General features: G+C 40.0%; 1 protein-coding gene across 4 annotated transcripts in view; it reads left to right on the top strand.

Moving 5' to 3' along the window:
- Ldlrad4 (low density lipoprotein receptor class A domain containing 4) overlaps positions 1 to 24,784 on the top strand; it is a 402,230-nt gene that overhangs the window by 65,995 nt on the left and 311,451 nt on the right. The window contains exon 3 of one of the 4 annotated variants that reach the window (XM_074070391.1): positions 3,849 to 4,042. The exons of the other annotated variants lie outside the window; for them this stretch is intronic. The gene's annotated coding sequence lies outside the window, so the exon portion shown is untranslated. The remainder of the gene's footprint in view (positions 1 to 3,848; positions 4,043 to 24,784) is intronic. 4 annotated transcript variants of the gene reach the window in all.

Consider the following 24,784-nt stretch of genomic DNA (forward strand, 5'->3'; position numbering starts at 1 on the left):
AAATAGGTTCTTACAACTGACTGTCCTGGAATTTATATTTACTGTGTTACTCATAAAACTTTGTCCCTTAAAAAGCTCACAGCTGGACCATGAGACATTCCTAAGTGCTGAAAGAATGAACAGATGGCATCAACTTTCTCTGTTCTGCTTGTCTGAGAAGGCCCAAGGAGGTCTAGAGTTTTGCATTAATTACAGAATGTGCCTGTCCTTTCTCTACAGTAGATTTATTTAGACTTAGTTTATAAATGGGGTTGTGTCTCCATGTCTAGGTCACTATTGAATGTATTTTTAAATTTTTACCTCCTTGATGAATCTGAAGACATCTGCTCCTTGGTCATATTGCATTTGTATGGTGTAGTTGTAAGACACAGACTTGGCTTAAAATTCTAGCCCTGATAATTTTACTCACTTTCTAACCCAGGCAAGTCACAATTCTCTCTGTCAGCTTTTTCCATCTTTTCAGTGGGATATTTATCTTGTGGAATTATTTTGAAAATGCCTAATTCAGCATTTGATGCACATTAGGTGCTTAGGAAATGTCAATTATTATTTTCTATCCTAATGTTAGCCAGCTCTTATTCATGGATTGTGTGCTGGGAGAATTGGAGGAAAACAGATAAGAGGTGCTGAACTCTGTCCTCTTTGATGACTAAGGAGTTTTCTAAAGAACTTCATGAGGCACCTTGCTAGAAGCAGGTGTGGTGGAGTGCTGGTGAATTGTTTAAGCATAGAGCTTAATTTGGGGTCTTGGCCCTATTTCCTCTCCTCCTCATAAGAAAATGGAAACCTGAGACAGACTGGTTGGTTCTCAGCACAGATGAGGAAGACTTGGTTGGGGAAAAGTTCTACCTCTTTTGGTTTCCTTTAAGGTCCTTAGTAGATGGTGACATTCAGAGAGCCAATGTGAGATTACTGGTCCCAGAGGGGAAAAACTCAGAAATAAACAGATAACCCTATTTACAGGTGATTTCATTCCTGACCTGAACTTCCTTTTTTAAAATAAATTTAGAAATTTTAAGGTAAAATCAAGGAAGGTCAGTGATTCTTATGGTACTATTAACTGTAGCTCCCTGCTGTCTATACTGGTAAAGAAACAATGCTTATTTTTTTTTACCAGATGAATATGTAAAGTTTTCATTGGCACTGTACAGTGATGTAGATTAAATTATGAAAATGTGATCAAACAGGAACAGTTGTGATGTAAATGAGTACCCGAGGCTCCCTAACTTGAAGGAGTAAACTCTGCCTTAACTTAGATCCATGTGGAGGCTGCACTAAGATGTCCTGTCTGCATGAGAAGCTGGGCTGCAATGGGTTGGAGACTGATGGCCTTCCAGGTTGTCATCAGGAAGGTGATACCAAGGCTGCGAGTGCCAGGAGTCCTGGGGTAGTCCGTTTGGCTTCTGAAAGAGTTTCTTTAGTCCTCACTCATGTCCTCCTTTCTCTGTCCCTCCTCCTTCCTGCTTTCCTATCCTACAACTGTATCTATTTGGCATCAGGGGACTCAGGACTGGAGCTCCATCTTACCACTTTTCTCTTATTCTTCAACTTCAGGGTTAAGAATGACAATGAGAAAAATAGAAACACAGTAAGGGTGTCAGGAATACTGCATGTCTGTGTTTATAGGTTGGATTAGAAAAGAAAACCCCAGCAATGCAAAGAGGAAAGGTAGTAGGCGGGAACAATATTTTTAAAGATTGGGAAGAGAAACTCGTTACCTTTGTCATTTTTCTCTGTGGCCTGAGACTTTGGGAGTTTTCTCTGCCTATTTGTTGCAGTCTGTCCTATTATTAAATGACATTTTTCGTAAAGTAGACATGTGGAGTCATGTCAGAAAAATACCTTTAACATTTTGCTTTAAATTCAAGTGTGCTAGCAGCTTCTTCAGTTGATGCCTACCACACTATTGTCAAGCTGCTAAAATGCTAGCAAAATTTCCACCTAAAAATTTTGTGGAGGAGGTTAGGGTAGGGGTGTGGGGAGTAGAGTGTAAAAATAAACCTTTCAGAGATTCTGGGTTGCTTGGTGTCGTGTGTATTTTTCCATGGTGCAGGAGGTTAGAAATAGCATAGCTTTTTATGGGATTCTCAGCAGCAGCTCAAAAACTTGGCTTCGTGGGTTTGATCTGTCTTTGTGGGTGAGGTAACTTCTGGTGCTGTGTGGTTGGGGGCAGTGCTTGGCAGCATGCTCCAGCACTTTTCTCTGTCTGTCTTCCTGCCTCCCCCACCCCCACCTCCACACACACTTGGTATCACCCGGATGAATAGCACTCAGGTGTAGAATGTGCTTTGCCAGGGTCGGGTTCTTATGATTTGCCCGTGGCAACTGATGCCAGTTTTAACAGACTGACTCTCAGCAGTCTCCATAAAGTCGCATTGGTACATCTGTGAGGGCATTTGCTGGGAGGGTGTGTCCTTCAGGGACGCTGTGGCAAACTGGCCAAACTCTCAGGCCTCTTAAGACTTGATGTGAGCGGGGCACACCACAACCCTTTGAAAGAGTCCTTATTTATAGATCTTGAAATTCATTAGAATTACATGACTCTTACAAGTGGAGGTAGATTGCCGAGTTCTTAAACTCAGTGCAGAAAGTAAATTTAAGAAGATAGCAGTGGCAACAAGGTTTTCAATCCCCTTTCCCAGGAGACCTAGGGGCATCTGTGAATTCCTTGAAATTGTGCCAGTTCCTAGGGAGAATGTCAGGTCTTTGATGGAATTCTTAGTAAGATTTTGACCTTCCAAAAGGTTAAAAGCATCATTTGCAGTAGAGCATGAGGTGTGAAGTTTATTTGACTCTGAAAAGTCATTTTAGTGCTGATCAAATTGTAAGTGTCATGAGCATGGGCAGAAAGTGACATCAGCAGGATTGAAGAAGACAGGCAAAAGGAGGGGAAGGATTGGTTATAGATTTTATGACCTAACAACACAAAGGGGACTGTTGGAAGAGTCAGCTGGGCTTTTTCTGTTGTAGACTTTGTACTTAAACTTCATATAATATTTGTTTTTGTGTTGGCAGTGATTCCTGCCAAAGAATGTTGGGTGATGCTTGGTTAACTTTGTAAGCCAAGTGCTTGGGAGAGGTGTCTGCTGTGCACAGGGTGTCTGGTGACTGTCTCGGCTCAGCCCAACATATAATAAACAGTTTTCTTCTTCTTTTCCTGGAATGTGGTTTGCCACAGTTCTCTACATTTTTCTGCGTGTCTGTCTTCGAACCCCAGGGGGTGTGGTATACTTGTCTAGAGGACAGTAGACTCCAAGCAGATCTTTCGTCTCACCTTTCACAGCATGCTGTGGGTTGGGGCAGCTTTGGTGTGCATGTTGAGTATGACTAAGTCACTCATGTTTTGGAGGCAGGATTGCTGAATATGTGTACAGATAACTTACAAATACAAAGCACTACAGCCACCATAGCTGTGTTGGGAGAAAACCTTGGACAGGTGAGGAGTGGTGGTCATAGTGCATGGGGCATATTGTCCACTTGGGAGTGGAATTTTTCAATAGCGTCCACAAATATGGTTGAGAAACAAGGAAGTCATGACCACTTATATTGGTTTTCCATAGCAAAGTGTAAAGACTGTACAATGGAGATGGAACATTTGGGTAGGGAGAGCTCATCCTAAGTGCTCTGTGATCTGAGTCTGCATTTACCTTTTCTTTTTTTTTTTTTTTTTTTGCACTGGGAATAGTGACTGAGGGCCTTATGCATCTAGGCAAGTGTTCTGTCACTGAGCAGCACCCTCATCCCCAAATGTGTAACGTGTTTTGCAGCTTCCATCCTGTTGTACTAACATTATACCTGTGTCATTATAGCCCAAGAATAACAATGCTTTTGGCTTTTATTATTTCTAGACTTTGGTGGAGCTGCATTTACTCAGAGGAATGTCTGAGTAGGGCACCTGACTTCCTGTGGTGTTAGTCTGGCAACAGGGCTACATGGCCCATCACCTCACTCCTCACCCTTGTGTACTCCATTCATATAATGAAATAAGAACATGTGCTGATTCTCTTGAATTATTTAAGAAAACATTGTTTCTTGGGCCCAGGTGAGTCTGTGAAGTATTTTGGGGTGCTTTTAATGAACAACAAGTTCATTAAAAGAACTTGTTACCACTTAGTATTGTGATCTTTAAATCAGTTATACATATTTTGACCTTTAATTGTTTCTTATACTTTCTGCCCCCCCCCTTAAGTTCTGGTAAAATATACATAACATGGAGAAGTTGGAACCCTTGTGCTTTGTTGATGGAAGATGAGATGTTTCAGTTGCTACTGAAAACTGTTTTAGCCATTTTTTAAGTGTAAAGTTCTATGATATTAAGTATAATCAGTTGTTGTACAATGGCAGAGCATTCTGACCATAGGGAAAGGCTCACATAGATGCATGGATGTGAGAAAGATGACAGTGGATTAGAGGGTAGCAAGTACAGCTGCATGCAGGGTGTTTGGGCAGGAAGGTGAGAGCTAAGTTGGAAAAGAAAGTATGAAACCGTCTGTGGCCACACTACCCTGAATGTGCCCGATCTTGTCTAATTTTGGAAGCTAAGCAGGGTCGGGCCTGGTTAGTACTTGAATGGGAGAAAGTACCAGACCATAAAGTATTTGAATGCTGTGCATCTATTATCCTGTATAGCCTGGAGAACTATTGAGGGCTTTTTAGGGAAGATGATGTCATCAGATTTGTGTTTAGGGAAGTTGAATCTGGTGGCCAAAGGGTAGGAGTGAGTGGTATGGAAAGATACATGTTGAGAAACCAGCCAGCATGAATTAGCAAGAGGTTACACTAAGATATCTTTATCTTGGGATAGTGATCTTTATCTTTGCATAGTGATCTATTCTGTTGTCAAGTTTTTATCTCTCTCATAAAAACCAGTGTTAAGCTCTTTAATGGTTAGTCCTGTTTAACCTTTTATATCTTATCAGTCAGCCTTAGAGAGTTTCCCTTTGGTCTATCCTGTCTCTCCCGAGATGCCTTCGGGCTGATGCAACTCATATTTACTTTTGTATGTATCATTATAACACATAGTGACCTAAAATAGTGCATATTATTGTCAACCTTTAATTTGGTTGAATTTGGTCAGTGAACCCTGGTTTCAAAATCCCCCAACCTTATGTCTTGTCTTCTTCCTATAACCGCTTGTACTGTTAAGAACTTCACCCCATTTCTCATGAAATTGGAAAGATTTCCCCATTTCATTGTTGATGTTTTTAGAAATTAGTAACACTCAAGATCTTGTAAGCAATCTTCTTCAGAAATGCATTTTTTTAACATGACTTTTATTATTTCATGACAAAAGGTAGGATAAAAGTGGGTTTTCATTCTGTTTCTCTGATACAGAGATACAGATACGTGATCTAATATAGAGACATGAGGAGTGGCTCTGTGCTTTCCTTTGGAAGATGGGTGAGGAGGTAAAGCATTCTTTGGATAAAAAATAACACATAACTGAGGCCCTGAGTTCAAACTCCAGTACCGCCAAAAAAATACAACAAACTCTTGGCCTCACACAGTTGTTCCATTCTCATCTCACACTGACTGTGATAGCTGGATGCTGAGTGGGCTCACGTTTCCTTTTCCACTGTCTGCCTTTACATTGTGGTGAGGCACCCAAACTTTTATTCCTATACTGTGCTGACTTCACATGAAGCTTCATGTGGATGAATAGAGAGAGACATGCTTATTATGAGGAGTAGAATTACTCCAAATTAAAACTTGTTAATTGATATTTATTTCAGGGAAAAATGCTAGTGATTAATAATGAGCTCCCTGGAATTGATAATAATTAATGGAAGAAACACTGGTGACACTGGTTCAATACAGAGAAAAATGTTAAAATTAAAAGCCTTGTATCCAAGGAGGCAAAGAGGTTAAGGCAAAATATACCTGTGTAACTAGTTTTAGTTTAATAATTTTTTTTATTTTTAATTTTTATGTTTTTGTGTTACTGGGGTTTGAGCTCAGGACCTACACCTTGAGCCACTCCAGCATCCCTTTTTTGTGATGGATTTTTTTTAAGATAGGGTCCTGCCAGGAACTCTTTGTCCGGGCTGGCTTCAAACTGTGGTCTTTCTGATCTTTGCCTCCTGAGTTGCTAGGATTACAGGTGTGAGCCACTGGCGCCCAGCTTAATTTGGGTTTTTAGAAAATCTTCTATAGACCTGAAAGCCATCAGATAAAGATACTGTTATCATTATCTCCAAAGTGATCACTTGAAGGTGAAAGTGGAATAAGAACAATTATAATTATTAATTTATATTCCTTTCACATTTCGCATTTTGAACCAAGGGTTTACTTCTGTATCAATTCTAATTGTGATGTATGGTTTTCTTAAAGCAATAAAACTTAACAGCAATTTTATAATCCTCCAGTTTAATGTAAGTAGAATATAACTCAGAATAATATGGGCACATATCCCAACCTGGATTTCAAATTAATAAAATGGTCTCTTCTTAGACATCTTCCATTAGCTTATCCAAAATTATATTGATAAAGGCTTATTCCATATCTGCTGAAAGGACAAGAGTTATTGAAAGATTTATTTTGGCCATGTATATTAGACTTGTTTACACTGACTAGCTTCAGTTTATAGCAAAGGAAAATTTAGTTGATAATATAACCAGATATATAGCTCTGGGTAGTTATAGGTAAAATCTTGCTGAAATAATACAGTTTTAATAATCTTTTTTTAAAAAAAGTATCCATAAAGGAGTTAGTACAATATTTTGATTATGAATGAACAATGCTTTAGAAGCCATAGCTACAAGTCGAATTTAGGGCAATAATAATAATCCTATGAATCTTGGCAATAAACTGCACTTTCTTCACTTTGATGACATTAACAAATCATTAGGACCTAATGATACAACTGTCCCACATAGAAGCATTTAAGACACACCTGAATAAATAAACAAGCCCAGAGTTTTGGCAGAACTAAAACACTGTGGAAAAAGAGCAGTGTCCAAGTCTTTGGGCATTTTGGCATTCGAGGGCTTTCAGAAACACCAGTTGGACCTCTGTCCTGCTTTGCAGCAATTCAGAAGGCTTCACTATTGGCATTTCCACATCACTGTAAGGGTCCCAACACTAGACTTGTTTAATTGTTGTTTTGAATGTTCTTTGAGCTTGTCTTGTAATCTTCTGAGTTCTAAAAGTAAAATAGTTCAGCTAGGGACTTAAATCACATTGCGTTCATTTTCTCATTTGACTGTCTTATAGATGAATAAATGGAGGGAATGAGAGATTATGTGAGGTTTGTAATAGTGTTTATGATGACTCTTACTGTATAGTACTATATGGCTAATTAGTTATATAATTACTTTAAACCTTCAGGAGTGTCAGCTGTCTTTAATTTACAGTTGAACAAAAAACACTTCATTTTTGGGCACTTCAGTGAAGAAAGCATAAATAAAACTGTGATTAAGAACTGTTGGTTAGCCAACTGGGCATGGTGGCTCATGCCCTATTATCCCAGTTACTCAGGAAGTGGAGATGAGAAGCGTTGGGGTTTGAGGAAAGCCAGGGCGAAAAGTAAGCAAGACCCCTCCCCCCATCTCAACAAACAAGCCAGGCAAGATGGGACAAGTCTGTAATTCCTGCTATGTGGGAGGTATAGGTAGGACGATCCCTCTCTGAGGCAAAAGCAAGACACCCTATCTGAAAAAAAATTAACTAAAGTAAAAAGAACTAGGAGCGTGGCTCAAATGAGTATTTGGGTAGAATGCATCCCTAGTAAGCAGAAGGCCCAGAGTTTAAGCCCCAATAGTGAAAAAAACAGAAAGCTAGTTGGCCAGTGAAATACTTTGCAAAGTAAAGAAGAGGTGGATTTTTGGTAAAGTCATTTGAGGTCCACTTATCCTTGTCCCAAACTGCAGAGCCAGCTGTGCCCAGTTCTGAGCTATTGGGACTGCTGTGGAGAGATGGGATGTTGGAGAGAAACACAGATGGATTGCAGACTACCAGATATCAACTCTTCCTAGCTGAAGTTGGGTACTTGAGCTTCTCGGGGTGAAACTCATGTTCAATCCTAGGCTTCCTCCTACTTGAAGAGAACCACTGTATCTCAGCGTTTTGCATGAGTGTTAGGGGATGGTGGGAGAGGTTCAACAGCCAGGCATTCTAGACGATCACTTTGGTTACTGGCCTTTTGCGTAGGAAGTGGCACATACACACTCACACTTGTTCCCTTCTCATCCTGACTGTGACTTTCAATTCAGTGGAGCCTTCTGAATTGTTGCAAAGCAGGACAGAGCTCCAGTTCCTAAACTGGTGTTTTTAACCCTACTCCCCCACCCCCAAGTGCCAGAATGCCCAAAGACTTGGATGCTGCTCTCTTTCCACCATGTTTCAGCTCTGTCAAAACTCCTTATATATCATTCTAGAATGTGGACAGACATGATGAGCTCAGGAACTGGGTGGAATAATTCCCTTGGTGAAGACTTTTAGTCTGCCCATCTAGGCATGGCTGGAGGAGTAAGCAGTACCCAAAGAGTTGATGCCTCCCCTTTAGTGCTGGATGAGTAGCATCTATTCCTTCCCCTTACTATCATCAGACTGGATGACTTTGTTTCCTTATGATTCTCAGGGACCTGTGATCTCAGTTTGCTGATCCTTAAAGACAGGATCTTCAGATTCCTTCTTGCCAGTGGTTCTCCATAGACACTTTGGGTGCCTAAAGTGTTTAGCTTGCAGTTAGTTTAAGAACTTGAAGGAACCTTCTCTAGGTTAATCTTTGTTTATCTCCTAAGCATTCTCCAACTGTCTCAATGTGTCTTATTCTGGGAAAAACAATCCTGAAACAATTAGAACACTAAAGTATCTAATTTTTGCTTGGCCAGAAGAATTGATAGCTACTTAAGGTTTTTATCTGTTTGTTTTCTTTGGTTGTGTATTTTTCTTTATTCATTTTCCAGACAGGTCTTCTTAAAAATCTAGGTTTGTTTCAAGCATTTCTTGGTGCCTTATTCCTGTATTAGACTGTATACATTTTCCTTCTAAATCAGAGTATCTTGAAAGAATTTTGTCTACCATCAGAAGTGTGAGCTGCTCTTTATTTGTCATTAACAAAAATACATTTGGTAAGATATAAAACTAAATTAGAAGTCAAGTACTGGGCACATTTTAAGAAGTTAGAATAGACCAGAAAAATGGAAAGGTCTTTTATCATTAATTACAGTTCATTTATAACAAACCTTTGCTTCTATGAAAACAGGCCTATAAAAAGACATGAGTGGAGTCTGCCTAAGGACTGTCCCTTCAGTGAGTGCATCTGGAGTCCTGGTTCTGCATTTTGGCTTCCTGGGAGAAAGCCCCCCATGTAAGGGCCCCTGGTCTAGTCCTTCTGTAATCATACATGGGGATTTTAATTTCCTTCTGCTGACTAAACTATGAAGACTTTTCTGTTTATGGACAATAAAAAAATAAACAAAACTAAAAATGTTTATCAAGAGTAGATGGGGTTTGGGTCTCTGAGTCACAGCACAGTATTGCTGTGAACCTTAAGAGAGTATGCCTATACAGTGGTCCATATCCACTCTGCTCACCCTGCTCTTCAGCCTGTCTTTGTTTTTTGATGTGTTTATACCTCTCCAACTGAGACTCAATCTGTTGGGCTCCAGGAAACCAAATGGCAAATGATATAATCTGCCACCTTGAGGGACATCTGAAGACAGAATCAATGTTAATTTTTATGTGTTTACTCATTCATTCAATAAATGATTATCGAGTACTTGTTGATTGGAACCATGAAATATTGGTCCTAGCAAAGCTGTTACCAGGTTGAATTGTCTGGTTGGAGAAGGTGAGGCTTCAACTGAGGACTCAGGTTAGGTGTCTGGTGTATCTTTTCCCTCACCACAGGCCCAGCCCTTCATTCTCCCATGGTAAAGAACCTGCACACTGGCCTGGTATAAATCATAGCTGACTTTTTCCACATCTTAATAATTACATCTTAAGATTCTCAGGAGCGGTGAGGGTCACATTCAATGTATATGTGATCTGTCTTTAAAAACAATTTGAACAAAGCAACACTTCTGAGGAATTAAAATTTATCACAACATTTCATAACCAATACACTTTTCTTCTGCATTCTTAAGCATATGACCCTTTTTTTTGTGAATATAGTCTTTTCATGCTTGAGATTGACTGGGTGTTCCAAGCAGAGATCAGAGCACAGGGAGTTTCTTGTTTTCTATGAAATACTGCCTGAAAATCTGTTGAACCAACAGATTAGGTTACTTTTTTGAATCAGTCAGATGAAATGCTGGAAAATGTCCCAATAAAACAAATTTCCCTTCTAGGCTACCAAAAGAGAAGTTTTACATGTTAGTTGTTTTTAGTTGTCGGTCCTCATAGTCTCAGCTGGGTAACAAGGAGGTGATATGGGACTCAGAAGTTTCCTGACCTCAAGGAGCTTACCAGCTATTTGAATGGTGGGGTGGATGGAGATAATGATGAAGCATTTCTCAGGGACTGAATTTTCTTGTGGTTTCTTGTCTGATATGCTTCACAAGTGCATGGCAAACAGCAGTAACATTGGGTATACCTGTATGATTGGTGACTGTCTGTGGCATCATTCCTGGGTGAGCTCTGTGCACATTTCTTAATATGTGACCTATACTCTATTCTGGATACTTTCTCTCAGTAATTCATATGGTCACGAGACTTGGGAAAACTGTTGGTCAGGAACATTTGAATTGTAAAATGTTTTTAGCATCTAGGCTGCTTTTGGGAAACTTGTCACATAGAGCTGTAGCTGATCTCATGTGTTTGTATGTTCCATCTAAATCATCAGTATTTGATTGTGATTATTTTATGGCGTCTGTTTTTCTCTCTACCATCTCTGAACAGATACTGAAATTATTTAATTAAATTTAGCTGCATGAAGCAAACACCAACTTATGTAGAAGTTATGCAAATCTATGCAAACTAAAGAGAAATGAGTTGGCTATGCAGGCCTCAGAGCTGGGCTGTATTGTTGTATTACATCAGCTCTTTGCCACTATCACAGAAGGATAATCACAGGGGAGTATAGCTACCTATGGCTCAGTTTTGGATCAAATGTAACTTTAGGATACTGCCTCACTAAGTGGGGAATCTTGGGTAATAGGACTCCACATTGCATGTGAATTTTCAGGTGGCAGTATTACTACACTAGTCATTGTCACTTCTGGTCATCTTGTGAAGCTACTGATAAATTTTACCTTAAAACTTTCCTAAAAATGTATTTTCATTTTGCTTTAAGTTGAAGGAAAAAATTGATTAATGGCACTCTCTGAAGTTAGGCATGTTTTCTTTAGGGATTCCGTAGGAGTCAGGCTCACAGTTTTATGTGGGCTGGAGGAGTTCTTTAGTTCACCTTTAGTGGTAACGCTCTCTAAATTCATGTTAAATTGTTTCTGAGGTTGGAATGACAGGTTTGTTCCGGTGATTGTACTTTTGACTGCTGGCTATTTAAGTTTAATCCTATAAAGTAAGCTGAGAAATGTCTGTTAAGTGTGTTTTCTGACCATGATGACACTTTGCAACACCTATAGTCCTGGAGAAGAACTTCAGAAGGTCTGGCTAGAATAACTTACATGAGAGGTAATTATGATAAATAGTGTCTTCTTAAAAAAGGCTTAATCACTCATCCTGAATATATAGCAGGACATTTTTCTAATCAAAAGAATGAGGTCTGTGATAGCTTTAAAGGAAACTTTTGTTCTAAAACAAGTTACATATTTTTCTTTAGAACGGAAAGGGACCAAAGCTATTATACATAATCAAAACCCTTCCATTACAAGTGAGGAAATAGAAGTCAGAGAGGTCATAGGACCTGCATAGGGTCACACCCTTTGTAAGTAATGGAGCTGTGAACTGAGAGCTCTTCATTGTGCCAGGTGGTCCTTCTAGAACTCACCTGTGCTACAGGATATGGATAGAGGAGGTTGTAAAGCCAGTTGAAAATGATACTTTTAGTAGTTTCTAACAAAATTCTAGTAGCATTAAACATAACTCGCTTATCCAAATGGCTTGTATGTAGTCTTAAACTGGTAAAAATAGAATGAATTTTAACAGATCAATTGGCACCTGGAAATACTTAGCAAGAAGTGACCCCCAAATCAAACAGCTGTAATTCTTAAATATAAGCTTGTATACATTTTTGGGTCCTCTTATCTGATAGGAGAGATACAGGTGTATTTCTCTGCTAGGGCTGTCCTTACAAAGTATCGCAGACTAGGTGGCTTAATAGAATTTTATATTCTTGTAGAGCTGAAAAATCAAATTGTTGTCTGGATTAGTTTCTGTGAGGCCTCTCTTTCAGGTTTATAGAGGGCCATCTTCTCTGTGCACATGTGGGGACAGCAAGAACTTACACTTTGGTGTCTCTTTTGTGTGTGAGATACGGGGTTTTGCACTCAGGGTTTCATGCTAGGTAGGTGTTTTACTTACCTAGCTCTACCTACCAACTACTGAGGTAGGTACCTATCAAGCATGAGGCCCCGAGTTCAATCCCCAGCACTGCCAAAAGACTAAAAGCTGTGCTATCACAAAGAGCTTGAGTCTTAACCTTGGACTGACTTAGGAGTGCTCTGGTTCTGGGTTCTGTGGATCTCTGGCCTGTAGTTATTACTCAGGTTTCAGTGGGGAGAACAGACTGGTGTGAAGATTGCAATTGGATTTCTGAAATACATTTGTGATTTCCTTATGAATACTATTGGTTTATGTTTGTATTGGTGGTGAAGGGTACGGTAGGACCCTTGTATAGGGAGTATATTTTTCTCCTCAGAAGATGGAACAAGTTGAAAGGCTGCCCACCTGTGTTTACCTGGTATCTGTACAACTGAGCCTCCTGGCTAAGTTGCTTGCTTTGCTTGAGAGTGCTTGCATTCAGGGCCTTGAACTGGGAACAGCTGGTCACAGCTCATTTGGCTCTGTCCAGTGCCTGGCAAGTCTTGATTCCTTCTCAGCCTCAGATTCTGGTCCTCGATTGTTTCTGGAGAGTCATGGCTTTAAAGTCCAAGAAATACCTTCTTAAGATGAAGCCCGATGATGGCATGGCAGAGAGTCAGCAGTATAGAGGAGGCATGTGGCCTTTCTCTTCCCATAATTTCACCAGCCCCCTCCTGTTTGTGGTTTGACTTGAGCTATGGGGCCAACCTCTCCAGACATAGCAAATGGTTGTGGTGAGGGCTGAAGCCCTCTGAGGGCCTTGAAATAGTGGGGCAAACTTTCTCAAGCTCCATTCCTTCCTACCTAACTGGGAGCGATGGGAGATGCAGAAAGGATAAAGGATAGAAGACAAACATGCATAAAGTTGTGGCCAGGTGTGCTGGGTGCTTGGATGGAGATGCACAACAACCTCATTGCTTTTTTACTCTGTTATGTCCTAGTAACTCTTCTTTTACTTCTCTTCTGTTCTTCTCTATCCTTTAAGACCTTACTTTTTCACTATTCTTTAAAACCTTGCTTCTTTTCTATTCTTTAAAGTCTCTTTCCTTAGACTCACTCTGGCCCATGTTTTCTGTTAGTTTTTCTTTAGCATAATCTCTCATAAAGTCTTTGCCCTCAGACTTTCACTGTCCCATGTTCCCTTTAATTTCTCCTGAAGTCTTTGCCCTCAGACTTACAGACAAACAACAGCAGCCATGTGTAAAACCTGCATTAGCAGAACTCTTAAAGTCTTGGTGCTCAGACTTGTACTGTCCCATATTCTCTTTAGCTTTTTTTTTAGCTTAGCTTTTCTAAAGCCTATGCATAAAGTTCTCGGTGCAGAAAGCTGCTCTGGTGGAGACATACAACAGCCAGCAGTAGCATCAGCCAATCAAAATCCCCATCAAAAAGCCTTCCATCCTCCTTTAGTGAGTCTTTTATATCCAGTGATAAACAAGGAGGTGGAGCAACAGTTCTATGGGAGGGGCATGACATTGTAACAAGAGAAACCTGTGTTCATACTTTTCTGAACATAAACAACTTAGGAAAAGCAGCTGTGCTGCATTTTGCCCTCTTCTGCAGCTGGGGCCATGCCAAACACAGCCTACTGATTATTGGGCACAGCTGTACTTATGTCAAGTTCTCATAGGCTTCTCATAACCTGCTTCCCACAGGGCAGCCTCTACACTATTGGCTTTTTGTCTCAAGGATGGAACCCCCATAGGATCAGCCATGACTCATCCTAAGTGAGGCCTGTGATGTTGCTTCCTCTGGTCAGCTTGCTTCCTCCAAGGCCTACCCTAGTACAGATGCCTGCAACCTGTTCCTTGCTCATTTTTTGGGTGTGTGTGTGAGAATTGGCTGTGAGATGAAGACTTGAATGACAGCAGGTTGAGGGAGGTTGGTATCTTTATTTCATCTTTATTTTATCGGCCACCTTTATGCAAGAATTTTTTGAGTTTTGTTAACACTAGTTAAATTAACAGAATTATTAAAGTGGGTATAGCAAAAGTATTGTGTAATGTTTTAATGGGGGAAGTCTAGTCTGGTGATGCCTTGTCTTTGGAGATCTCTCTCTGATTTTACATTTTAAGACTGGGAACAGACACCTTTTAAGATCAGAGATGGCATGTGGAGGGAAGAAAATGTGGTGAACTGGGAGCTGGCAATTAGTTCATGCTTTGAAACCAGTTGGTGACTAGCTGCATGAGTGGCTTGCCTTTTGGTTTCTCTGAATCCTCAGCCTAAATAGCTTGAGGAATGTGTTTATCTTTTCCATCTTTATGTCTTCAGTACCCTGTGTAGGCTCAGCACCCTGCAACACATGTTTGTCTAACAGTTGAAGAGGAAAGTGGGCCCAGAGCCTGCCAGTGTTCAGAGGAAATTGGTTTTAGGAGGTGGAGAAGAGATTTCCCAGTCAATCACCTGAGTTATAATGCTGCCTATAATGCATCTTTCTGTTAAAGATTTTTATTTTATTTTATTTATTAATTTTTGTGTTACTGGTGTTTGAACTCAGGACCTCACATTTGCTAGGCAGGTGCTCTACCCCTTGAACTATATACCCCAAGCCCTCTTTTGAAGAATCTTAATGTGCCTTTAGCATGTTGGAGACTCTGAGTTCTGTAATACAGAAAACTTTAATGTCATTTGGCCTAGAATATCCTAAACTTATTTGAACCAAGAACACTCTTTTCCTGTAGTTCCTTTAAGTCCAGAAGAACTCGTGCTGGACTAGATCACCCTGAAGGGGATATACTAGAGTACTGTAGAATTTGAGAGGTGGGAGATAGTTTGGGACACATTTAGAGGGGTAATAAAGTGACAGACAGAAGGTTGGGGTTTGCAGTGGGCAAGGATTATTTTCTTAACAGGGATCTGATTCCAAGTTCTTTCATCAGTTTTTACAGGCCATACTTTTCATCCACAGTGCCAACAGGAGCTTCAGGTGAGAGATGAGGATTTATCTTTTTGACTAAACTCCATGTGGAGAGTTTGTCATCTTGTCTTTAGGGAATCAGGGCAATGACAAATTGCTGCGTTTTTGTTGTGCTCATGTGCAGTTTTCTGTTTCAGTTCTTAGATTGTAAATTTTTGAAGGAAAGATTCCTTCTTATCTAGATTAAAGTTAGTCACATACTGTGAAGTAAATGGTGATGGTGCTAAAGATAAGGGACTCCTGTCTTCTGTCCCCTTTCTCAGAAGGGTCTGATTGGGGACACTACTTAGAGGGCAGGCAGGACAGCCACTCCACCCCCTATGCCACACTTGATGTTCTGGTAGACATGTCAGGTCACCTTGGCACTGCTGGTCTGTTCTCCTGACCATCCACTGCTGCCTCTGGGAACCTATGCCCTTGCCCTTAAGGTTTTCTCCCTCTTCTCCCCTCCCTAATAAGTACATATGATGTGATTATGATTAGAAGCTGAAGCATTTGAGTAAATAATATGCTTTTGCCCAGCCCTAGAATAAAGGCTGTAGTTATTTTAATAACAACAACAAAAATCCTGCAGTCTTCAGCTATTTCTGGATGTAGACTGGTAATTAGCATGCTATTTGTCATTCATTGCTGTCTCTGGCTGTTTGTTTCCTTGTTCTTAAGCACCACAGTTTGGGGAACTGGGTTTATTTCACTTGGAAATGTGCTTTTGAGGAGAACTCTAAAATGCCATCATGAGATTAATGGTTTTCTGTAGGCAGAGTTTGCCAAGCATGGTGTTTGAAGCTCAATTATTAGTTTCATCAGCTCTGGTGGAGAGTAACAGCTTGCTAAGATGATACTTAGTTTCAGAGAAAACTGTTAAAAAGCAACTGCTTCTAGAAGGATTGATGTTACCTGAGGAAAGTGAGATGGGAGGAGAACAGATAGATTGTAGGATAGGAAGTGCATGGGTTTTTGTGTTGTTTGTGGGAGACAGTTTATGTGGTTAGTTTGTATATTTACTGATTGTACCTATGCACCTAGTAAAGTGAACCTGTTTGGAGAGGCCCCAAGAGCTCTGCATGTCAGAGCTCTATGCTCCCCTTCCAGCTACAAAGCATGAGCTATTTTTTTTTTCTTCTCCTTCATGGTCCTGTGATTTGAACAGTACTTGTTCGTCAGATACTCTACTGCTTGAGCCACTCTTCCAGACTTCTTTGCTCTGGTTATTTTGGAGGTAATGTCTCACTTTTTGCCCAGGCCAGCCTGGATTGCTATCCTCTCTATTTTAGGCTTTCTGCCCTAGCGAGGATGACAGGCTCACCATAACACCTAGCTTTTTCTGTTGAGATAGGATCCTGCTAACTTTTCTTTGCCTGAAGCTGGCCTCAAACCATGATCCTTCTGATTTCAGCCTCTCAAGTAGTTAGGATTACAGACTTCTGCCACCATACCCCTGCTGAGCTAAAATCTTTTAAACTAATCCCTATGCCCCTTTCTCCTAAAAAAAAAAAAAAAAAGAAAAGAAGCTAAAAGAACTAAAATAACACTCACATATGAATGGGGAGCATATGTATTGTTCTGAGAAACTCTCGATGAGAGAGGTTAGATAGACAAGTATGAGGCTAATGGTAGGGACTTAAAGTGATCTAATTGCTCCATAAGAGATGATGATAAGAAGCAATTAGGTTAAATTGATTGTACAGAGACCAAGGAATGCAAAAACTATGGCTTGAAGACTTATTGGTTGTATAGTTTGTCACCAAGGAAAGTCATTTCTGGAAATGTTTAGGCCAAGTAAACTGCTGGAAGAATATGAACACAGTCTTTTTTTTTAATTGTTTTATTATTCATATGTGCATACATTGCTTGGGTCATTTCTCCCCCCTGCCCCACCCCCTCCCTTACCACCCACTCCGCCCCCTCCCTCTCCCCCCAACCCTCTCGATACCCGGCAGAAACTATTTTGCCCTTATTTCTAATTTTGTTGTAGAGAGAGTATAAGCAATAATAGGAAGGAACAAGGGGTTTTGCTACTTGAGATAAGGATAGCTATACAGGGAGTTGACTCACATTAATTTCCTATGCGTGTGTGTTACCTTCTAGGTTAATTCTTCTTGATCTAACCTTTTCTCTAGTTCCTGGTCCCCTTCTCCTATTGGCCTCAGTTGCTTTTAAGGTATCTGCTTTAGTTTCTCTGCATTGAGGGCAACAAATGCTAGCTAGTTTTTTAGGTGTCTTACCTATCCTCACCCCTCCCTTGTGTGCTCTCGCTTTTATCATGTGCTCAAAGTCCAATCCCCTTGTTGTGTTTGCCCTTGATCTACTGTCCACATATGAGGGAGAACATACGATTTTTGGTCTTTTGGGCCAGGCTTACCTCACTCAGAATGATGTTCTCCAATTCCTTCCATTTACCAGTGAATGATAACCTTTCATTCATCTTCATGGCCGCATAAAATTCCATTGTGTGTAAATACCACATTTTCTTAATCCATTCGTCAGTAGTGGGGCATCTTGGCTATTTCCATAACATGCCTATTGTGAACAGTGCCGCAAAAAACATGGATGTGCAGGTGCCTCTGGAGTAACCTATGTCACAGTCTTTTGGGTATATCCCCAAGAGTGGTACTGCTGGATCAAATGGTAGATCAATGTTTAGCTTTTTAAGTAGCCTCCAAATTTTTTTCCAGAGTGGTTGTACTAGTTTACATTCCCACCAACAGTGTAAGAGGGTTCCTTTCCGCCCCCCCCCCCCCCCCCCCCCCCCGCCCCGCGTCCTCACCAACACCTGTTGGTGGTGGTGTTGCTAATGATGGCTATTCTAACAGGGGTGAGGTGGAATCTTAGTGTGATTTTAATTTGCATTTCCTTTATTGCTAGAGATGGTGAGCATTTTTTCATGTGTTTTTTGACCATTTGAATTTCTTCTTTTGAGAAAGCTCTGTTTAGTTCACTTGCCCATTTCTTTGTTGGTTCATTAGTTTTGGGAGCATTTAGTTTTTTAAGTTCCCTATATATTTTGGTTATCAGTCCTTTGTCTGATGTGTAGCTGGCAAATATTTTCTCCCACTCTGTGGGTGTTCTCTTCAGTTTAGAGACCATTTCTTTTGTTGAGCAGAAGCTTTTTAGTTTTATGAAGTCCCATTTATCTATGCTATCTCTTAGTTGCTGTGCTGCTGGGGTTTCATTGAGAAAGTTCTTACCTATACTTACTAACTCCAGAGTATTTCCTACTCTTTCCTGTACCAACTTTAGAGTTTGGGGTCTGATATTAAGATCCTTGATCCATTTTGAGTTAATATTGGTATAGTGTGATATACATGGATCTAGTTTCAGTTTTTTGCAGACTGCTAACCATTTTTCCCAGCAGTTTTTGTTGAAGAGGCTGTCTTTTCTTCATCGTATATTTTTAGTGCCTTTCTCAAAAACAAGTTGGTTATAGTTGTGTGGCTTCATATCTGGGTCCTCTATTCTGTTCCACTGGTCTTCATGTCTGTTTTTGTGCCAGTACCATGCTGTTTTTATTGTTATTGCTTTGTAATATAGTTTGAAGTCAGGTATCGTGATACCTCCAGCATTGTTCTTTTGACTGAGTATTGCCTTGGCTATTCGTGGCCTCTTATGTTTCCATATAAATTTCATGGTTTTGAAGGTTCTGTTGGTTTTTGTTTCCTGGTCTAATACAGATTATTCAAATTATATTTGCTTTTTACTCCATGTACTTTTCTTTGGTCTTGTGTTCTTGACTTTATTTAAAATAACAAAATACACTTACTACATTTTTCCATTTTTCATAACTGGAAAGGGATTGTTAATTACCATTAATAGGAAAAACTAACGGCATATTCTCAGTATGTGTTTGTGGAATGAGACTGGTCAGAGCCCTGTCTTTGGCCTTGGGGCCTGTGAATGACTATCCCTGCTCTTCTCATACTCCCTGCATTGGACTATGAACAGTTATGGGAAATGTGTGGTTTTTCTGGAAGACAGGGTATGGCTATTAGAGTGTTATTTGAGTGCTTTAGAATACTGACAGCAAACGCCCATCAAGTTCCTTGGGAATTTACAACTTGGATGAGGATAACTTGACCATTTAAAATCAAATGACAAGTAGGTTGTTTTCAGGTTCACTTGAAAGTAATTATTAGTGGTGCCAAGCTTGTTAATGTTTATTACTTACAGAATTGTTTTTCTCTGTGTGAGTTTACTGGGTGGGACTGGGGGTTGGTTTCATGGAGGAGAGTAACAGGGTACATGATACCTGTCTTTTAACGGGCTCTATAGCACTCCTTTTTTTTTTTTTTGACTTGAGACAAGAGTTCTTTGCTATCCAGGCAGCAAACTGTTCTTGAACTCCTGGGCTCAAGTGATCCTCTTGACTCAGTCTCCCCAGTTGAGACACGTGCCATTTGTGCCTCAGTTATAGCACTCTTAACAATTTTGTATTTGGCAAAGGAGAGGGTGGACATCAGGGTGAATATGATTCAAGTACTTTATGTGTATATGTGAAAATAGAATACTGAAACCTGTTAGAAATTGTTTTAAAAAGGGGGGAGAGAGGATAAGAAAGAGTAACAGAGGGTATAATTTTGATCAAAGCACATGATATATATATATATATATAAGGAAATACCACAATGAAACTCCTTTTATAATTAATACATGCTAATAAAATAATTGCATATTAAAGATGTCAAAGACCTTAATTAAAAAAAATACCTTATTTTTTTTAAATGGAGAGAAAGAACCTTTTCTTTCTTTTTTTGTTTGTTCATCAACAGTCTCTCCTTGTGTAGCTCAGGGTGGAGTTAAATTCATGATTTTTCCTGCCTCAGCCTCCAAGTTGCTGGGATAATAGGTATGGGCCATCATACCTCCTTGGCAAGAAGTAACCTTTTATTTAAAAAAAATTAGGAGCTGGAGACATGGCTCAAGTGGTAGAGTACCTGCCTAGTAAATGCTAAGCCCTGCGTTCAAACCCCAGTACTGTCAAAAAAAAATTATATTAAGCCCAAAAACTGTTTTCCTAGACTTTGACCACTAAAAATAAGATGTCATCTTTGTGAAGTAAGCATTTTCTGTGACTGGAGAGATAGGTTGATTGTGGTTTGAGGCTCATAGTGAGTGAGGAAGAGAGGTGGGAAAGAGGGACTTTGGATGACTGTATTTAAGACTGAAAAGCAGTGGGTGGTCCTTTCCCTGCCTTTCTGAAAAGGGATTTGTTAAGGACTCATTTGTCCTCCGCTGTACTGGCATTGTTTTTGTTAGGTATGGCAATACTATCTTGTTGTATTTGTCTGTTCACAGGTGGTTGCTTTAGCTATATGCCTTTTTAAAAAAATTTTTATTTTATTCATACGTGCATACAATGTTTGGGTCATTTCTCCCCCCTTCCCCCTCCCTTACCTCCCCCCCCCCAGCTGTATGCCTTTTAAGCAAATACAATGACAAGGCAATGAGGGAAATAGAGCCTTGAATTCCTGCCATAGAGGAAAGGCATATGCAACTGAATTTTATATACAGATGAGTTATAGTTGCCAGTTAACCAAGTGTAAATGAGCAAGCCTATGGCTTAACCTCTTCTAATTCTACTTCCTCCTTCTCTTATTCCCCTTTCCTCAGTATTTCTTCATTTATTTTTTCTTCAAAGGGGATCCAGTATAGATAAGGTTGTTAAAATTGGCAGATGATTTTGCAAGGGCAGTGCCTGAATAGTAACAAATTCTAGGAGCTTGGTGGAGGAAGAGATGTCCATGCGGGTGTGAAGGAGACTAGAAAAATGGAGTCCTTGTAATTAAGAAGGGTAATGGCAGGTGTTGTCAGTGCACCAGGTTCTGAAAGGTCACATAAGATGGAGACCAAATGATGCTCATTGGATTTGGAAATTAGGAAGGCATGGGAGAGCTTTGTTAGGGGAATTTCAGAAGCTTAGCTGTAGGCTGGGAGGTGAACAACTTGCTCAATTTCCAGAGTTCCTTACCACAGATAGTGTTGAATTGAAAGAATGATCCATGGAAAGCCTTTGTTCATTCAAGTGCTTGTGTACCACACAAACTCTTCTATGTACTGTCACAAAGTTGTCTCTGTTGTATTTGCTGGCATGATATACAGTCCTTTTATCCTCCAACAAATTGTCAAACATGAAGTTTTAAATAATTCTTTCCATTTGGGAGCTAGGGGAAACTTGGTCATGGTGTTGTAGTGGGTAGAGGGGATATTACCCTTTTCTTGTGAATGAAGTCTTCATTCCACAGGGTCCACCTTCTCCAGAGAATTCGGTCCCTAGCTTTGCATTACACTCTCAAAAACTGTTGAGAGTGTAATGCAATTCCTTAAAAAGGCATAAGAATAAATTATATAATATTATTGCAGGATGAATAGCCAAGATGATACTATTTGTAATTGGAAGATAGACATTCTCCTCTTTAATATCAAACCAAAAGAAGAGATATTGGTAAGCCTGCTTAGGCATGCAGTCAGATAAAAGAAAAAAGGACTGTGTGGTGACACACACACCAAAAGTAAAAAAACACAGTCCTTGCCCTCATAGACTATAGTATAATCTGACCAGAGAGGACAGCGGCACTGCTGCCAATAACCTGAAACTTCCAGAGCAGCAGCCTTGTAGATACTCCCTGAGGTAAGAGTGGAGGAGGCAGCCTCAGTTGGCCAGGCTCCTTTCTCATCCTCTCATCTCCTCTACATTTGGTCTTGACCTTCATTGTTCCTCATTGAGTTTGAGGTTTCTGAGCTTCATCCACTCTTTCTGTCTGGAATAACAGCTTCCAGATGAGTTTTTGATCTTCACTTTGTGTTTTGTCATGTTTTGATTTATATTTTTTTAGTGCATAGTCTGAGAAATAATTCTTTAATTCATAAATTAACATGCTTACTTTTCCTTGTTTTAAAATTTTACTTGGAAGATTTTGCAGAGTCACACTTTCATTAAGGATATGATTTGGTGTGTTGGAAAGATGCAGGTTTTGGAAACATGAAGTTGTGCTCCTTAATATTTCTGTTGCCTTAGGCTAGTTTTTTTTTTTTTTAAACTCATGGAGCCTCTGAACACTGGGGAAAATGATTCCTTTCTTCCTCAAATGGCTACTGTAAAGAATGTAATGGTAAGGTCAAATTGAAAGCTATGGCTATTATTGGGGAAGACAGGGATTGATATGACCTCTCCTACTTTATATTTCAAATCTATTCATCTGTCCATTCAGTTGTTCAGTTAACCAGAATTTATTGGGTACTTCTTGTTTGTGAGGACATGTAATGGGTGGAACAGAAATACAAATATCCATTCTATCCTCAAAAGTCACACAGGACAGACATCAGTCTTTGTTAGGGTGGATCAACAGAGCACTCACAGGGCCTCTCCATGCCCAAGGGGCCCACAGATCCATCCTTCATGTGAGAGAGCCTCCTGTGCTTGTCCTGGTGGCAGCCCTCGGCACTGGCGAGAAGCTCTGGTGTCTCTCAAGTCCTGGCCTTCACCAGTGTCTCAGGGACTGTTAACTTTTTCTGCTGCAGATGGCATTGCTTGCACTAGCCAGTGGAGGTGAATTTTACTCCAGCATCATCCTCAGATTGCCAGCTACTGGGAATTTTGTTGGTTAGTAAAGTGTTCTCAGGGGGAGATTTCAGAATAATACAGAGGTCTTCAGAAGCTGAGGGTATTGGAGTCTGTGACCATAAGTGATGCTTCTGGTTTCCTTGTCTTTTTTAGGGAATGTGGTGGATTACCCTGGATTGGAGGAAGTAATGCTTATAGGTCTGATGCTGGAGGGAATCTGTTTTCAGATTGCTTTATAAAACTCCCATAGATTATCCAGGCTGCCACTTGGCTTGTCTGGAAAGTAAAAGTTCATAGGAGTAGTTATATACTTAAAGGAATGATAAGAAAGCACCACTGAAACATGAGTTCAAGTTGGGTATGGGGGTATACGTTTATAGTAGGAGAATCACTTCAGAGCAGCCTGGACAACATAGCAAGATCTCTGTCTCCAAAACAAACAAAACCCAAGAAAATCCCAAAGAACAATAACAAAAAGTGAGTGAGGTACTTTAAATAATCATAATTATAAAACCACTTGGGAAAACTCTAGTTTAGTCCATCAAGTATCATCTGTGATGCTTACTGAGCCATCTAGACTTTTATAAGATGTTAATAAAAGGGGGTTAAAGTGAGTTATTCCCTGCTTTTGAATGTGCAAGAAACAAATGCCTTCCCCAAAGCCAGCTAGCATGCAGCCTGCTAAGCTTTTCTGTTCCTCAGGTAGGACCATTGAGATGTGCCCTTGAAGGGTTTTTCCTCTTGCAAAAAAGTGCATATTCAGGTGTTTCCTTCTCCATGGTGAGCCGGGTTTCCTTGGAGCAAACGGTTGTTTAAAGTACTAGCCTGCAGACCAGACCATTAGAACTTCCTCCCGGCAGCCTTTCCTAACAGCCTCCCCACACTGGGAACACAGTTAGTCTTCTTGGCACTTATGTGTATATTTTATTTGAACAAGAACATTTTGCACCTGTTGAATATTCCTTCTTAATTGTTCTTGGCTGTTTTTTTTTCTCTGCTAAATTGTAAGGACTATGAGGAAAGTGACAGTTTCTTCTTTTGCTCTTTTTACACACAAAACATTGTCTATGCCTCATGCAAATCCAGCACAGAGAGCTTTGCAAACCTTAGTGTTTGGATTAAGGACAATTAATTTTTCTCAATGTATGCAATTTGAAGTCAAAAGGGGAAGTAGCAGAAAGCATTATTACTATATTGTGAATTAGATGTCACTAAAATATATCTTCCCACTATCCTCTTCATGTGCTTTAGTGATATAACCTGAAGAGATATAGCACAAAATCAGTGTTTAAATGTCTACTCTCAAATTGTTAGTATCAGGTAAAGAAGCAGCATTTTCAAGTCATTCCAGAGATGAATTTGGGAACCAGTAGGGTTTGAAGGACATACCTTTGTGATGGTTTTGACATATTTCCTAATGGCTCAGGATTCTTAGTAGCTAGATCAGAAAGACTTTGGGATGGGGCATAGCCAGTACATGTTCTTAGCATGTGGGAGGCCCTGGGTTAAATTCTCAGCACTAACTAACTAACTAACTAAATGGAGACTTTCAGAGATACTATTTTGACCTGACTCAGTAGACTATTTTTGTGAATTAAAGGTTGCAAAGTGTTATTTACACTTTTAAACTATGTAACATAATTTATTTTAAAAGTGATTTCTTAATTTTTAAAACTTTTGTGATATGGCTATTACTCTTGTCTTTGGGGGAGGCAGTTCTTGGGGTTTAAACTCAGGGCCTCACACTTGCTGTGGAGACACTTTACCACTTGAGTCATACCCCCATTCCTTTTTGCTTTAGCTAGTTTTTGAATAGGGTCTCACATTTTTGCCTGGACTGGCTGGACTATGACCTCTTAATTATACCTCCTCTATAGCTG

This window comes from Castor canadensis, chromosome 4 (assembly GCF_047511655.1).
Source record: "Castor canadensis chromosome 4, mCasCan1.hap1v2, whole genome shotgun sequence".
In the NCBI taxonomy this organism is placed as follows: domain Eukaryota; kingdom Metazoa; phylum Chordata; class Mammalia; order Rodentia; family Castoridae; genus Castor; species Castor canadensis.